Source organism: Lynx rufus, unplaced genomic scaffold (genome assembly GCF_022079265.1).
Source record: "Lynx rufus isolate CCGP_SWC_20201006 ecotype Redwood Valley unplaced genomic scaffold, mLynRuf1.p SCAF_6, whole genome shotgun sequence".
NCBI classification, from domain to species: Eukaryota; Metazoa; Chordata; class Mammalia; order Carnivora; family Felidae; genus Lynx; species Lynx rufus.
Window position 1 is genome coordinate 120,857,972 of NW_025814878.1, and position 18,172 is coordinate 120,876,143.

Below are 18,172 nucleotides of genomic sequence, written 5' to 3' on the forward strand. Positions count from 1 at the left end.
CCATATGGACTCCATTAACTTCTGTCCCCCACACCAGACTGTAGGCCTTATGATGGCCTCACTTTCCTACACTCATTTTCTGTCAACAGCATCAACCACCACAGTGTCTGAAATATATTTGTGGAATGACTCAAAGGCTTCATAGTGGGATGTGATCATTTAAAAATATAGGTCTCCAACTGGACAAAAAGGGAAAAAGCATTTTAAATCTGGATCGTCATGGTAACTTAAGAGAACAGAGAGTAAGAAAGGTCTTCTGGGAATGGACTGGAATAGGTCTGGATGTGTGTGTGTGTGTGTGTGTGTGTGTGTGTGTGTGTGTTTTCAGGGTAGGGGTTAGGGAGAATGCAATGGCAGGGAATGATAATTGAAAATTAATTCTGAGGCCAAATGAGGAAAGACCTATAAAATCTACAGAGAACTCCCCATAATTATTTGTTTTCAGATATAAAGAGCTTGGCAATTGGCTCCCATCTTCCCACTCATCACGTGTTTTCAAATATTTCAGCTTTTACAGAAGAAAGAGGAAGTACGGTGAAAGAGAAGCCAAGCAACCAAGAAAAGTGGCAGGTAATTCCCTGTGCCCCTAATATTCTCCAATATTGAAAGATCAGACTGATGTTCAAAAATGAACATTAACCAGACATTTCCTGGAATCACCACAGCTAATCCTGGAAGACCCAGCCAGCCAAAGGACACAGGATTATCGCCAAGGAGACTTAAGCCCAGAGCAGGCAACCTCCATGGCATGGCACCACCAGGGCAAGGATGTATTTGTGACTTACAGAACAACTCTGGGTACTACCAACCAGTCAGGTGGCCAGGATCATTCCATCAATTCATTAATCTCATAATCACATCACCCTGTATATTATATGGTAGTTTTATTTTTTTGTTTTTTTGCTTCACTTACTGCATTAAAGAAGGGTTTTTATGGACTAAGAAATTTTATAGAAGCCAGCCCGATTCATGGGGCGCCTGGGTGGCGCAGTCGGTTAAGCGTCCGACTTCAGCCAGGTCACGATCTCGCGGTCCGGGAGTTCGAGCCCCGCGTCGGGCCCTGGGCTGATGGCTCAGAGCCTGGAGGCTGTTTCCGATTCTGTGTCTCCCTCTCTCTCTGCCTCTCCCCCGTTCATGCTCTGTCTCTCTCTGTCCCAAAAATAAATAAACGTTGAAAAAAAATTAAAAAAAAAAAAAAGAAGCCAGCCCGATTCAAAGGTCTCAGTTTCACAATAAGATTTTTGTTTAGAAAGACTATTTTTGCCAGTAGTGCAGATTTGTGAGACAGAGGAAAGGACCAGGCTGTGCTTGGAGGACCAGTCAAGTAGCAATTAAAATAATAGTGTAGAAGATACAGTGAGACTCTGAACTCAGGCAGCAGCAGTGTGACTCAGGAGAGGGGGCAAATTAAAGAGATCTTGCAGGGGAAACAGTTCACCCACCAGAGGTTAAGACCAGGGAGGACTCCGGATGGCTGAGCTTCTGACTTCTACAGCAGGGTGGGGGATCGGGAGGCAAGGGGGAGAAGCAGGTATGGGTGCAGGAGGGTGGACATACTGAGAGTGACACCAGAGGGAGATGTGTCAGAAAACAATAAAAAAGAAAGACATAATTCAGAAATAGTATTAAAATTCAAAATTATAAAAGTGTATTTCTAAGCACAATTTTAAGGCAGTGGAGTTATACAGACAGCCCCCAACTTACAACGGGTTGGCTTATGATTTTATTTTACGTTGGCGCAGAAGTGACACGCATTCAGTAGAAACCATATTGGGAATTTTGAACTTCTCCCAGGCTAGCAATATGCGGGACTATCCTCTCTCATGACACTGGGCAGCAGCCGCAGCTCCCAGGCAGCCACACGGTCACCAGGGTCAACAACCAGTATGCTTACAACTACTCTGTGCCCACACAACCATTCTGGTTTTCACTTCTAGTACAGTATTTAATAAATTTCATGAGATCATTAACACTAAAATAGGCTTTGTGTTAGATGATTTGCACAATTGTGGACTAAGCACAGCGTATTTGGAGCACCTTTAAGGTAGGCTAGACTAAGATATAACACTTGATAGGTTAGGTATATTAAATGCACTTTCACTTTGGGATATTTTCACTTTATGATGGGTTTATTGGGACATAACTCCACTGCAAGTCAAGGAATATCTGTTCATCATTCTCTGCTCTTCTGTAGTTTCTCTGTTATTTTCCTTTACACACTTTTTCTCCAAAGGCTGTCGGTAGTTCTGAGAAAACACTGTGTGCCATGTTCATTAGCTTCATTGAGAAGTGAGTGGAAACCTTGGTGAATGTGTCCATCTTTGTTTAAACAAAAGTGTCTGTTAACAGAAAACACCACCAACTGCTTTGAACACTGCATTCTAATTCCCCAAAGAGTGACCTCCAAACAAATCTCTGTACCAAAGATCAAGTGGGTTCCTTTTTGAAAAGGAATTTAATTGTCTAGCACAGGCTTTCTCAACTACAGCATTACTGACATTTGGGGTCATATGATTGGTCCTTCATTGTGGGGGCTCTCTGTGTGTTTTAGGATGTGCAGCAATATCCATGACCTCTACCCACTAGATGCCAGTAGCAGTTTCTCAATTATGACAATCCAAAGTGTCTCCAGGTATTGTCACATATCTCCCAAGGGGATACAGTTTCCTCCCACTGAAAACCAGTGGAGCGGAATTATTCATATCCAAAAGGCATGATAACAGGACGCAGAAAAAAAAGAAAAAAAGTCTTTGGGATTGAATCTAACATGGCCTCAGGGAACAAGAGAAAAAGCAGAAATAAAAATGAAAATGTTTCACTACAAATTTTACAGACCAGATTGGAATTTAAATGTCAAGTCAGAATGAGAATATAGGTTTTTCCCATGTCTCCTACCCCCAACCCAAAGCCTCCATCCTTCAGTAAACTGGAGAACAGAACCTCAGGGAAACTACAACTGGGCTCCACAGTTGCGCTGCAGGGGTGGTGTTCAAATACTCCTGATATTATGTGTAAAGGGTTATGCAAATGCTCTGGGGACATTCATGAGGGAAATGCTCTGGGACACATTCATGAGATCATCAAAGAAACCTAAAACACAAAGAGGCTAAGAACTATTCCCCTAAAGCATGACCCATTACCTCATTTGTACAGAAGGTCACACATAACCCTCTTTGGAGCAGATTCTATATCCCCTCTAAATAACTCCAGAAGATGGAAGTTCAACTTTGGGTGGCATTCTTCCACTACACATAACCACATACTAACAATACCCACTTACGAGTTCATTTAGATAACTGCATTCTCCAATTTTAAATAGGTTTTTCACAAAAGTTTAAAATAAAATTGAAATCCTTTGCCTTTTTGTGAAAGAATTATCGTTTTATTTTACTTATCAAAGATGCAATTTTGCTCTAATATACCGATGCTTTTGTCTGCTTTTGTTACTGAGATGTTCATGTGGGCCCAGCTGCTACGTCTCATGGCAGCTGTATGACACACACTCCCACAGAAGGAGTAGCAGGATTCATCCATCATGCACATGGAAAGTATGAAAAGGTGCCCTCCAAGAGAAGGGCCTGGGTGGCTCAGTCGGTTAAAAGTGTCCAACTTCAGTTCAGGTCATGATCTCACAGTTCACGAGTGAGTCCCCCACTGGGATCTCTGCTGTCAGCACAGAGCCCACTTAAGATGCTCTGCGTCTCTCTCTCTCTCTCTCTCTCTCTCTCTCTGCCCCTCCCCCATTCTCTCTTTCTCCCTTTCAAAATAAATAAACTTAAAAAAAAGTTATTACAGTTTACTATTCGTTAAAAGAAGTTTAGCAAATTATTATAAGGTCTCAACAAACCTTATTTAACAAGAATTGTTGATTTTTGACTGGACTACTATTCAATATAATATTGAAGCTCATCCATGCCTCCCTGAGTTGCTTTGCCATTATAATTGAAAACATTTTGGGGAATAAAGGGACAAATAATCTACAGTACCACAGCTCTGCAATCTGCTTTTCTCTATTATTTTATTTGTTTTTTACAGGCATGTATATTTTTACCTGAAAAGCTTTATTTCATTTTATTTCATTTTGAAGGCAGAGTTGGAATTTTATTTATTTATGTTTATTTTTTTATTTAAATTCAAGTTAGTTAACATACTGTATATCACCCAGTGCTCATCCCAAAAAGTACCCTCCTCAATGCCCATCACCCATTTATTACCCCTTCCCCCTCCACCACCCCTCCAGCAACCCTCAGTTTGTTCTCTGTATTTAAGAGTCTCTTATGGTTTGCCTCCTTCTTTGGTTTTATCTTATTTTTCCTTCCCTTCCCCTATGTTCATCTGTTGTGTTTCTCAAATTCCACATATGAGTGAAATCATATCTTTCTCTGACTTATTTCGCTTAGCATAATACCCTCTATTTCCATCCACATTGTTGCAAATGGCAAGATTTCATTCTTCTTCATTGCCAAGGTATATAAATACCACAACTTCTTTATCCATTCATCAGTCAATGGAAATTTGGGCTCTTCCTATACTTGGCTATTGTTGATACCACTGCTGTAAACAACAGGGTGCATATGCCCCCTTTGAAACAGAACTCCTGTATCCTTTGGATAAATTCCTACTAGTGCTATTGCTTGGTCATAGGGTAGTTCTATTTTTAATTTTTTGAGAAACCTCCACACTGTTTTCCAGAGTGGCTGTACCAGTTTGAATTCCCACCAACAGTGCAAGAGGGTTCTCCTTTCTCCACATCCTCACCAACATCTGTTGTTAATTTTAGCCATTTGACAGGTGTGAGGTGGTATCTCATTATGGTTTTGATTTGTATTTCCCTGTGGATGAGTGATGTTGAGCATCTTTTCATGTCTGTTAGCCATCTGGATGTCTTCTTTGGAAAAGTGTCTATTTAGGTTTTCTGCCCATTTCTCACCGGAGTATTTGTTTTTTGAATATGAGTTTGGTAAGTTCTTTATAGATTTTGGATCCTAAGCCTTTATCTGATATGTCATTTGCAAATACCTTCTCCCATTCTGTTGGTTGCCTTTTAGTTTTGTTGATTGTTTCCTTTACTGTACAGCTTTTTTATCTTGATGAGGTCCCAATAGTTCATTTTTGCTTTTATTTCCCTTGCTTCTGGAGATATGCCAATTAGAAGCTGCTGTGGCTGAGGTCAAAGAGGTTGCTGCCTATTTTCTCCTGTAGGATTTTGATGGTTTCCTGCCTCAAATTTAGGTCTTTATGTTTTAAATTTATTTTTGTGTATGGTGTAAGAAAATAGTCCAGTTTCATTCTTCTGCATGTCGCTGTCCAGTTCTCCCAGCATTATTTGTCAAAGAGACTGTCTTTTTTCCACTGAATACTCTTTCCTGCTTTGTCAAAGATTAGTTGGCCATATATTTGTGGGTCCATTTCTGGGTTCTCTATTTTATTCCATTGATTTATGTGTCTGTTTTTGTGCCAATACCATATGGTCTTGATGATTACAGCCTTGTAATACAGCTTAAAGTCCAGAATTCTGATGCCTCCAGCTTTGGTTTTCTTTTTCAACATTTCTTTGGCTACTTGGGGTCTTTTCTGGTTCCATATAAATATTAGGACTGTTGGTTCTTAGCTCAAAAAATTTTAAAGCCACATAAGAAAGACAGTGTCCAGGGGTGCCTGGGTGGCTCAGTCGGTTAAGCATCCAACTTCAGCTCAGGTCATGATCTCACTGTTCGTGGGTTCAAGCCCCGCATCAGGCTCTGTGCTGACAGCTCAGAGCCTGGAGCCTGCTTTGGATTCTGTGTCTTGCTCTCTCTGTGCCCCTCCTCTTCTCATGCACACCCTCTCTCCCTCTTTCTGTCTCTCAAAAATAAACATATATATATATAATATATATATATATATATGAAAGATAGTGTCTAGTTTAAGAAATTCAAAACTAAGAAAAACAAGGTTACTGAAAACTCTATCCAGATATAAGGTTCATCATGCACAGATTTGAGGTTTTTAATTCTTTTTTAATTATGGTAAAATACACATAACAAAACTTACTGCCGTAACCATTTTTAAATGTTCAGTTTAAGGCACTGTCACATTAAGTACATTCACACTGTTGTGCTACCATCCGTCCATAGAGCTCTTTTCATTTTTCAAAACTGAAACTGAAAACCCGTTAAAAATTAACTTCCCATTCCCACTCTTGCCCCTGACAGCCACCATTCTACTTTCTGTCTCTGAATTTGACTATTCTAGATAACTCACAAAAGGAGAATCATATATTTGTCCTTTTGTGACTGGCTTATTTCACTGAGCATAATGTCCTCAAGGTTCATCCATATTTCAGCATGTGTCAGAATTTCCTTCTTTTTTAGAGACTGAATAATATCCCCTTGTATGTATACAGTACCTTTGGTTTATCCATTCAACCATCTATGAACACTTGGGTTGTGTCCACCTTTTGGCTATTATGAATAGTGCTGCTATGAACAATGATATATAAATATCTGCTTCCTGCTATTAATTCTCCTGGGTAAATACCCAGAAGTGAAATTGCTGGATCATATGGTACCTCTATGATTAATTTTTGGGGAACCACCATACTGTTACAGACTCATTTTCACAGATGGGTCATCATCTGATCTTTCATCTTCCTGTTTCCCAGGGGGGGCTACAAAGTGATGCAGTTTTGAAACTGTGCTCCATTAAGCCTTAAGAACAGTCCTTTGAGTTTATTAGGGCACAGTGGGAGGAAAGCAGAGCTGGGTGGATGAGAGAGACTAAGGGATCTCTGTTTCAATATGAGCATCTCTACAATTGGATGTTTTGTGGTAAGCTTCCTCCAAAAATAGTTTAAGAGGGAGTGTCTAACATTAAAAAAAATGTGCAAAGGCCATTCTCTAAATAAAGAACAGCCAAAACCAATATAAGTTGTTTTAAGTCTCAAAGGATGTGTGAAAATGTCAACCAAGAAAGCATAATAGTGACATAGATCATGTTAAATGTTAAAGTTCCTCAACTGTCCTCAAATCACAAAGCCCCTCGGGATCCTTCAGCCGCACTGATTATACTTGAAGGCTGTAGTTTCTAGAAGGTTGGTGTGTTGGCCATGGGCAAGCCCTCGGCGGAGCAGAGGCCAGCCTCTTCCAGGCCTCTTCCAGTCCACACGACCTCACCTCACACCTAAAGACATTTCAGGAAATAAAGAAAGAGCTGAGAGCCAGAAAGAGCTATTCAAACTTCAAAGCACTGGGGTCCACCAACTAGAGAGGACCAAAGAAGGAGAGAACTAGGTGAAGCAAAGAGCAGAGACACAAAATTTGAATTTGACCTTATTTGAGCTTGAGAGTTTTGCTATCTAGATGAGGCAGGCATAAACCTAGGCTGGTGAGCGTGTGTCTGTGTGTGTGTTTCACTGTCCTGTCCGAATTGGTGAAAATGAACTCAAATATCCCATCAACCTCACTTTTAGATGTTAACTACTTTTAATGCCTTGTTTTTGCCTACTTCTAGTTTCTCCTGTCTTTTCTCTTCTTTCATCTCCATTCCTCATTTCCAATCCTTTTCAGCATCCAGGCGCTGGTCAGTGTCATGATATCTCCCATCATTATCTATTCCATAGCCGTGATACACAGGCATGCACACACATTCACACACAGTGTGCCTCTGGGGTGTGTCTCAGCTCACACCAGTGTCAGTAGGGTGGGAGGGAGGTAACAGAATAACTCCTTCTCCCACTTCTTCTTGGTGGTCCAGTCCACTCTCACAGTAAAGTTTTTGAGAGGGCTGGAACTTCAAACAATGTGGACCTCCCCCAAAAAGTCTAAATAGGAATTCAGTTCAATATGACTAACACAAATAATACCTATGAATGCCAGGGCCACAGTGCTATAGTGTCATACATACTGAACTGTGGAAAGGTTTGACTTCTAGCCATTAAAATGAATTAGCATCAAACTAGTTTTCCTTTTACAGATGAACAAATAAGACCTGTGACAATGAAATTACTGTCCTCAGGTCTCACAGAAAGAATGCCACATCTCAAAAGCAAGGCTTCTTCTCTCCAGTATGTAGGAGCTTCCTGGGACCCTTGTATGCCTGTGAATTCCCCGCTTCTCTACAAACTGCCGTAAGTGAGTTTATTCAAACAGCAAATATGCAGACCTTTCCTTACATGTTTTGGGGGATGAAAAATGCAAACTAGGTGCTCGAAGTCCTCACCTGGATTTCGGGCCCCAGGGGAGAGGAGATACATGAATGCACTGCTGGCCAGTTAGCCATGAGCTCTGTAACAACAGCGGGAAGACCAAGTCCACGCAGGGCCTATGTGAGTGGCTCTGCAGGGTGCCCTGTCAGAGATGTGGGTGGAGACACAGGGGGAGGCCCCTCGTGGCAGGTTGTGGAGTCTAAACTTGATCTATGGTTTAGAAAGTCATGCATAGTTTTAAACAAATGTTGGACAGGAGTAGTTTGGAATTTTAGCAAAATAATGTGGCCCATCATCCACTGGCGAAAGCCCCTGGGGAGACTGTGGGTAGGCCACTACAACAGACTAGCAATGGCTGGAATGCAGAGGAAAGAATTTTGGTGGAGAAGTAGGAGAGAAAAGTGCCAGGCCAGGTGACTGGCCACATAGGCTTAGGGAGGAGGAGGAGAAGTCAAGGACTATTCTAGTTTGTAGCTAAATTTATACTTAGGGTCTGCCAAGGGCCGCAGGGCCAGTTTCACAAGGAAGCCGCCTCAGAACAGGGAAGATGATACGTTCCTTCTGAGGTTAGTGGGACCTCCCAAATGAATGTGTCACCAAGGACACCAAGGATGTCGTGAAAACAGGCAGGAGCCTCAGAATTAGCAGTTAATTCTAGAGTGAGACATAAGGAGCCATAAGCATCCCTATTCCAGGCAGTTCCATGTGAGTGGATGAAATTACTAAGGATGTATAGTGAAGACACAAGAAAAGAAATTCAACTAGTTCTGGGTACTTTCCAATATTTGAAGGTACTAAGAAGAAGGAAGAGGAGGTACCTGTGACGCCTCTGTGGGAAATGGTTGATCTGGGAGGTTTGTATGAGGAGGCAGGGAGGGCATGAGGCAGGAGAGGTGGCTGGGGGGCAGGTGTTTCTGGAGTGGGTGGGCCCAGCGGTGGGGGCCGAGGAGTATCTGGGGTGAGGAAGTGGGTTAAGGGAGCTCCTGCGACATACCACAAAGGGCAGCCAAGTGAAGAAGCATTTTTTTCCAAGTTGAGGGGAAGTGGTGGATGAAGGCGAGAAGCTCAAATTGTTTACTTCTGTTTAATCAGAGAAAAAGCAGAACATGAGGTTGCCAGTAAGTCCCTAGCAGAGGGACCAGGCAGATGGGTGGCAGGGACTGACCCCAGGGAGGCCATGGCAACTCCAGGCCACCAAATCCAAAGCAATGTCACCACTGGCCCCCCACCGCCCACGAGCCTGAGGAAAGACACCCCTGCTCCCACTTCTGAACCACCGGCCCACAGGACTTCTGTTCCAAGGCTAAGAAACTGCAACTCTAGCGCCTGGCCTTGGGGGCCCCATGTGATGCCCCCATCCCCACAAGGCAGCAGGGCGTGCGTGATGACCCCCAGCACACCCCCACGACACAGTGGGCACGCATGAGGAGCCCTGGCCTCCACACCCGTCCCACTCTCCTCTTTCCCTATGTCCTGTTGTCACCCTCCTATCTCTTCCTCGGGTTGCCTGCGTGGGTTCTCCCTCCCCCACCTCTCCCCCTGCTCACCTGGCGCTCCGGGGGAGGGTTTTAGCCAGGGGCTCCTGACTGAATGAGGTCCCAGCACCTGGCCTGGTGACAGGTGCCTCTTTATTCCAGCTCTTGGAGGAGTGGCCAACTCTCCTTATCTGACCTACCATGTCTCTACCCCTTCTGTTTCAAGGAAAGCAGACCCCCTCCTCGTTCCCCAGGACATGGTTCCATTAATTGCCTTCTCTCCTCTATCTTTAATCTCTTGTAGTCCTTTGGAGTCATGTTATTCACATCTCATAAATATGCCCAGTCCCTCCTATGTTAAAAACCAATTAACCACACTTCTCTTACTTCTCATGCCTGTAGCTACCATTCTATTTCTCATTCTTCCACTGACAGTTAAGTTTCTTTAAAAAGTATACATTGCAGCTGTACCAGTTTGCATTCCCACCAACAGTGCAAGAAGGTCCCCATTTCCCCACATCCTCACCAACATCTGTTGTTTCCTGAGTTGTTCATTTTAGCCATTCTGACTGGTGTGAGGTGGTATCTCAATGTGGTTTTAATTTGTATTTTCCTGATGATGAGTGATGTTGAGCATCTTTTCATGTGTCTGTTGGCCGTCTGGATGTCTTCTTTGGAAAAGTATCTATTCATGTCTTCTGCCCATTTCTTCACTGGATTATTTGTTTTTCAGGTGTAGAGTTTGGTAAGGTCTTTATAGATTTTGGATACTAACCTTTATCTGATGTCATTTGCAAATAGCTTCTCCCATTCCGCAGGTTCTTAGTTTTGTTGATTGTTTCCTTTGCAGTGCAGAAGCTTTTTATTTTGATGAGGTCCCAATAGTTCATTTTTGCTTTTATTTCCCTTGCCTTAGGAGGCGTGTCAAGGAAGAAATTGCTGTGGCTGAGGTCAAAGAGGTTGTTGCCTGTTTTCTTCTCTAGGGTTTTGATGGTTTCCTGTCTCACATTAGGTCTTTCATCCATTTTGAGTTATTTTTTGTGTATGGTTTAAGAAAATGGTCCAGTTACATTCTTCTGCATGCTGCTGTCCAGTTCTCCCAGCACCATTTGCTAAAGAGATTGTTTTTCCATTGAATACTCTTTCCTGCTTTGTCAAAGATTAGCTGGAGGTTCCTCAAAAAATGACCCAGCAATAGCACTACTAGAAATTTACCCAAAGGATACAGGAGTGCTGATTCATAAAGACACATTACCCCAATGTTTACAGCAGCACTTTCAACAATAGCCAAATTATATAAACAGCCCAAATGTCCATCAACTGATAAATGGATAAAGAAGATGTGGTTAATATATACAATGTAATACTATTTGGCAATGAGAAAGAATGAAATCCTGCCATTTGCAACAAGTGGATGAACTGGAGGGTATTATGCTAAGTGAAACAAGTCAGTCAGAGAAAGAAAACATATCATATGTTTTCACTCATATGTGGAACTTGAGAAACTTAACAGAAGACCATGGGGAAAGGGAGGGGGAAAAATAGTTTCAAACAGAGAGGGAGGTAAACCGTAATCGACTCTTAAATACAGAGAACAAACTGAGGGTTGATGCAGAGGGTGGGAGGGGGAAAAAAGGTGATGAGCACCTGTTGCATGAGCACTGGGTGTTGTATGTAAGTGATGAATCATGGGAATCTACCCCAAAAACCAAGAGCACACTGTATACACCGTATGTTAGCTAACCTAACAATAAATTATGTTTTTAAACAATAATAAATAAATAAAAAAGGTTTTAAAGTTTACATTAACTGTTGCCTTTTTCTGATCTTCTGATTTATTCCTCACCCACTGAAGTTTGACTTTCACCCCAAAATTCCCCAAAACTGCCCCCATAGGTCACCAATGACCTTCTAATTGTCACAACCAAAAAAAAAAAAAAAACCATACCCTGGCTCTTATTTCATTTTATGTTGGCAATGTTCTGCTCTTTTGCTGTTGCTGCCTTGCTGGGATCTCCAGAGGACTCTCCTAGTCCCTTTCCTTTCTCTCCAGATTCCTTCACTTCAACCTGAAATGTTCCATTATTCCATTCTAAGCTCTCTTCCTTTCATTCTGTAATATGCTCTTCTTGGATGACTTCAGCTATATGTACAGGTTCAAGTTTTGACTCTTACTGATTATGTCCAAATCTCTAGCCTATATCTTGAGCTGTATGCAGGCTTTTCCAGTCTCTGTACTACTAGACATCTCTCAGAAACCTGGAGGGAGCCCTCTGCCTCACCCCACAGCTAAATGATCAAAGGCCCTGTCACTTCTATCATCCTAGCATCCCTCCCATCCACCCTCTCCTCGTCACCTCCACTGCTTGGATGAGGCTCTCCTCCTTTCTCTCCTTCACCTGATCCATGCCAACCTGCTCTCCACACTGGATCCCAAATAATCATTCCAAATCTGATCATCCTTCATAACACCCTCTTATCTCAAAGATCAAGTCCAAATTGTCAATCAAAGAGCATAAGCCTCTTAAGATCTTGACTCTGTCTTCTTTCCTTTCCAGCTGTGGTAAACTTTTTGTCATCCCTCCATATCCTACATGCATATTCCTCTACATGTACACACAGGGTGCCTGGCACCCTAGTTGCTCTGTCACAATTCAGTTCAAACACTGCCTCCTCCAGGAAGCTTTCCCAGATACCTCCAAGTAGCATTTGCCTCTCCTATTTCAAAAAACTCCTATGGCCATTCTGAACCCCAAATCAATTAAGGGAGGATCACTTGAGTGGAAATCCAGGCAGTGAGATGGATTCTAGAGTGGGGCAAAGGTTGAGGACCATGGACCATTGAGGGAGAGTTCTCTCAATCTTTCCCCATGCAATTATGGAGGCTGGCAGTTCCAAAATCTCTAGGGCAGGGAAGAGTTGATGCTGCAGCTCAAGTTGGAAGGCAGAATTCCCTCTTCCTCAGGTAACCTCAGTCATTTTCTCTCAAGGGAAACTGACTGGATAAGGCCCACCCATATTACTGTAATCTACCTTACTCAAAGTCTGCTGATTTAAATGTTAATTTCATATTTAAAAATACCTTCACAGCAATACTCAGACTGGTATTGACCAAATATTTCAGTACTATGGCACAGCCATAGGTGACACATAAACTTAATCATCACATTGACTTTCCTCTTTGTCTCATGGGTTATAGGGAATCACGAAAGGATCTTAAGTGGGGAGACGTGTAGCCATTTCTAGCTACACTTTAGAATAATTCCTCTGGCTGCATTATGAAGAGTATATTGTGGGAGGCCACCACCACGAGCAGTGAGGCATGATGTTAGGCAAGCACAGTGAAGGTGAGAGATGAGGAAGTGTGTCACGGGGTTGAGGCAGGGGATACAGAGGCCTTCCCCATCAGTGTGGCCAAAAGTGCCTGATGAGAAGTTTCCAGTCATGATTCAGAGACACTATTCTCAGTCTCATATTCTGCCCTTCTTAACCCATACCTCATTTTTCACACCTCTTCAACTAATATTTGTATTATGTGTGGTTCCCAAGCCCCAACTCCTTGATGTGGTTTTTCTGATTGCCTTGGCTCAGAACTTTGGAGACCCCAGGAAAGATATACCCCAAGCTCACTTTCTGGCTGAACTCCAGGCCCTCCATCTCAGACTTCTGCTTGTCCAGGAGGGCTGGGGAGTCCAGGCACAGCCAGAGTTCCTACAGGTTGAGATCCTGTAGTCCGTATCGTTAGATGTGGTAATATTTCACATTGAAAAGTTTGCTGGGGGGGGCGCCTGGGTGGCGCAGTCGGTTAAGCGTCCGACTTCAGCCAGGTCACGATCTCGCGGTCCATGGGTTCGAGCCCCGCGTCAGGCTCTGGGCTGATAGCTCAGAGCCTGGAGCCTGTTTCCGATTCTGTGTCTCCCTCTCTCTCTGCCCCTCCCCCGTTCATGCTCTGTCTCTCTCTGTCCCAAAAATAAATAAACGTTGAAAAAAAAATTAAAAAAAAAAAAAGAAAAGTTTGCTGGGAACTAATTGTGAGGAGGCCTTCTTAGCCTTCACTGGGAGTTGGAATGTCCACATTCACTGATCAGCCATAGACTTCAGCAACAACCACCTGCACTTCCCCTGAGTCCCCTCCCACTCTCCCGGCAACATTCCCAACAGGTTTTCATGGTTTCAAGAAGATGTGGAGTGAAAACAATGCATTTGCTTCTGTTAATTAATCCCAGGAGAACAGAGATAGCATCATGAACTGTCAGAGCTAGAAAGCACATAGACTGCTGACTCTACTCCTCATGTTTTCCAGCAGAGGAGAGGGAAAGAGATGTCATTTGTGTGGCTCACTGTGGGTCCCACAGACAGTTCATGCAAGAAATAAGGCTGTGGTCCATAGGCCTCTTTTCCTTAGCAAGCTCTTTCTGCCATACCCTGTAGTAACAATATTGTCACAAGACAATATTAAAGAGTGCCGGGGTGCCTGGGTGGCTCAGTCAGTTGAGTGTCCAACTCTTGATTCAGCTCAGGTCACCATCCCAGCGTCACAGGGTCATGCTCCATGCTGAGTGTGGAGCCTGCTTGAGATTCTCTCTCTCTCCACTGCCCCTCTCCTCAGCTTGCTCTCAGGCTCTCTCTAAAATAATAACAAAAAAGAGTGTCCCACCCATCAGTGAGGGAGGAGGAGTTTAATTATGGTGAACGAGTGTCACTAAGGATTAGGGTGTGGTTGTGTGAATGCTTAGGGCACGGAGTTTTCACTTCCTGAGAACAGACTGAAGGGTTCTATGCAGTCATCTTCTCATTACCTGTGACACTGCTTTGCTGAAACAAAACTTCCATTTCAACTTGAAAACGATACTGTGTTTTGCCCTTTCTGTTGAGTTCAGTGTACCCATCTACACCAATGCATGGGTTTGACTTGCCGAAGTCTCTTCTCCCCAGTGTCCCCACCACTGCTCTCCATTCAAACTGACCTAAAACTGGCTATTTGGCCAGTCCACAGAGTTCATGAATCACTATGTAAGATCTATTTCTGTCCTATTTCACTACCCTGCCACAATGCGACTTGTACTGCTTTGTATCAGCATGATCCTAAATCCAGAATACTCCACTCTCAAATGATCATGCAGATAATCGAAAGCATGCTCATATTCAAATGTTTAGAGGACTACCAAAATGAAAGCATGCTATTAGAAAGAAATGTTATGGACACATATGGACCTAGGAATGTGCAGAAACAACCCGGTACCTCAATTTCAAAAGCATCACATTAATTAGTTTGCCAGGTTTTGTATTTCAATCAACTTGTGAAAGAAACAAGCATTTGTGACATAATAGCAACTGCTAACTGACAGTAGTGCCTGGTTAGGGCACTGTCATTCCCTCCCTTAATTTTAAGGGTGTTCAATCAAGCTCTGAAGAGCACGGGATTAGGGGCACCCCCCCAACCACACAGCCAAAAATCTGTGTATAACTTTTGACTCCCCCAAAACTTAACTACTAATAGCCTACTGTTGACCGGAAGACTTATTGATGACATAAATAGTCAATTAACACAAATTTTGTATGTTATTTTGTATTATATACTGTATTCTTACAATAAACTAAGCTAGAGAAAAGAAAATGGTATGAAGAAAATCATAAGGAAAGTATATTTATAGTTCTGTACAGCAGTTACTGAAAAAGATCTGCATATAAATGGACCCATGCTGTTCAAACCCATGCTGTTCAAAGGTCGACTGTATTATCCAGAAAGTGAAGCCAGAGAAGAAGAAAGTGTTAAAAATGTGAGAACATTTTTAAAAATGTTTTCCCAGAAATTAAGGACCTGCCTTCTAGACTTAAAGGGTTTACCAAGTCCCCTTGCACACACTCATCCCTACACATCATCATAAGAATACAGAACAACAGATAAAGCAAAGATTGTACATCTCAAGAGGAAAACAAACTCCCATACACAGGTGCACAGGACCGAATATCAGAATGTCTTTAGACTTCTTAACAGCAACATTAGAAGAGAGAATTCTAGAGTGCAACATCTTTAAGAATTTGAGGAAAAAAAGTTTCCAAACCAAAATTATACTCCCATTCAAAATAGTAGCCAAAATAATGGCAAAATCAAGACCTTTTTATACAAAGAAGTCTCTGCTTCAAATTCTGTGTCTCCCTCTCTCTCTGCTCCTCCCCCGCTCATGCTGTCTCTCTCTCCTTCAAAAAAAAAAAAAATTATACAAAGAGGTCTCCAAAAACATACCTCCCATGAGACAATTTTGCAGAAAGCTCCCACAGGATATGCTCTAGCAAAGCAATGATGCACACAGTAAAAGTGGAATTGAGGGCCCAGGAGATGATATGCACACACACGCACACACACACACACACACACACACACACACACACACAGTTAAAGACTCAGAATGACTCCTGTGTACCAAGCAGTTAGTCTTGATTGCATAAGGATGAATCAAACCAAATTTTGAGTACTGTCATTACCAAGAGACCTACTACTACCATTGTTAGAAAGATCCTGAGCTCATTTTGTCTGGGAAAAAAAAAAAAGGTCGACTTTATTAAATGAGAAGGAGTTGTGTGACAAATAATTAGAGCAGTCTGTTTGTCTCCTAAATATGTTCATTCCTTTTCGGGGGGCTTTGACTAGCACTGCAGGTAGTAAGTTAAATAGAAACATAACCCTCATATCCTCTAGGAACGTGGTATAGTATAATTCATACACTTTGGTTTGCCTGGGACAGTCCCATTAATACCTATTGTCCTGACTTCAGACCATCTGTTCAGCATCTGTCCTAGCTTTTTCATTTTTAATGGATTTCTGCTAATAGTTACATTAAACTAAACCAGGAGAGGCTTGGTAGACCTTTGTTTAGTATGTAAAGATTCTGCCATGGTCTTGGCTGACAGTGTGTGACTCTCATGTGCAGTATCAGTCAAGGCCCACTTAGGAGACATAGCTACCTCCATTATTTGAACAGGGGAATCAGTATACAGAATTGCTCATTAAGCAAAGGAGTGAAATGGGATCCAGGAGAGCAGAAGCAGGCAGTGCAAAGGGCCAGCTGCTACCTCGGGGCTGAGAAGAGTGGACAATGGAACACAACGAAAGGACCAACGACCTGGGAGAACCCTACTGAGCTCCAGAGCTCTTTGAAGAGGGGGTGACTGCCACAGGAACACAAAGCCAGCCACCGGCCAGAGGGCATGGGTCAGAGCTGGTCCAGAGACGCTGTTGGCTGTTGCTGGTGGGAGAAGCTGGTCTGTAGAAGCAAAATGCCAGGATGGGATACAGTTGCCTGGGTTGCAGGTTTAATGACTGCAGAATGGGGTTGTGGGCTTTGTGACTGCAGAAAGGCCACTGCACAGGGAAAGCATGGGAATGCAGGTAGAAACGGTCACTGTGGGTTGCTGGCCCCTGCACTGAATAACCATAGGAGGACCAGCATCTGGGAGGGAAATCAGGGCCTCTCCACTGCTGTCTCCTCGAACTGTCTCTCCAGCGCTCCCTACTGACAAATCCAACATTGTACCTGCTGGTGAAGTAGTAATACTGATTCAGTGAACAGTGGAGATAGAGCAGAGAGACAGTAAATTGGTAACTGACGCAGCAATTCATAGAGTTCGCACTACTCACTATAACCTGAGGTTAAATCTAAAAGGCAACTAGTGAATTTCTTTTTTCTTGACCCTTTCCAGACCCTCCCTTTTCTCAAGCACATCATTCAGGCAGACCTCATTTTACTGTGCTTCGTTTTATCACACTGTGCTTTATTGAGCTTTGCAGATACTGTTTTTGTTTTAAACAGATTGAAGGCCTGTGGCAACCCTGCATCAAGCAAGTCTATTGATACCATTTTTCCAACAGAATTTGCTTACTTTGTGTCTGTGTCTCACATTTTGGTAATCCTTGCAATATTTCAAACTTTGTCATTACATTGGTAATGATGATCTATGACCAGTGATCTTTTTTTAAAACTTTTTTTGATGTTTATTTAGTTTTGAGAGGGAGAGAGACAGAGTGTGAGCAGGGGAGGGGCAGAGAGAAAGGGAGACACAGAATCCAAAGCAGGCTCCAGGCTCCGAGCTGTCAGCACAGAACCCGACATGGGACTCGAACTCCCAAACTGTGAGATCATGACCTGAGCCAAAGTTGGACACTTAACCGACTGAGCCACACAGGCGCCCCTAGGACCAATGATCTTTGATGTTATATTGTAATTGTTGGGGGTGCCACCAGCCATGCCCATATAAGATGGAGAGCTTAACTGATAAATATTGTTGTGCTCTGACTGCTTCACTGACTGGCCATTCCTCCATGTCTCTCCCTTCTCGGGACTTCCTACTCCTTGAGACACAACAATACTGAAAATATTGAAATTAATCACTGTTCAACGGAAAGGAAGAGTTACACATGTCTGACTTTAAGTCAAATCTAGAAATGATTACAAGAACGAGCAAAGCATGTCAAAAACCACGACAGGCCTCTTGTGGCAAACAGCCAAGCTGT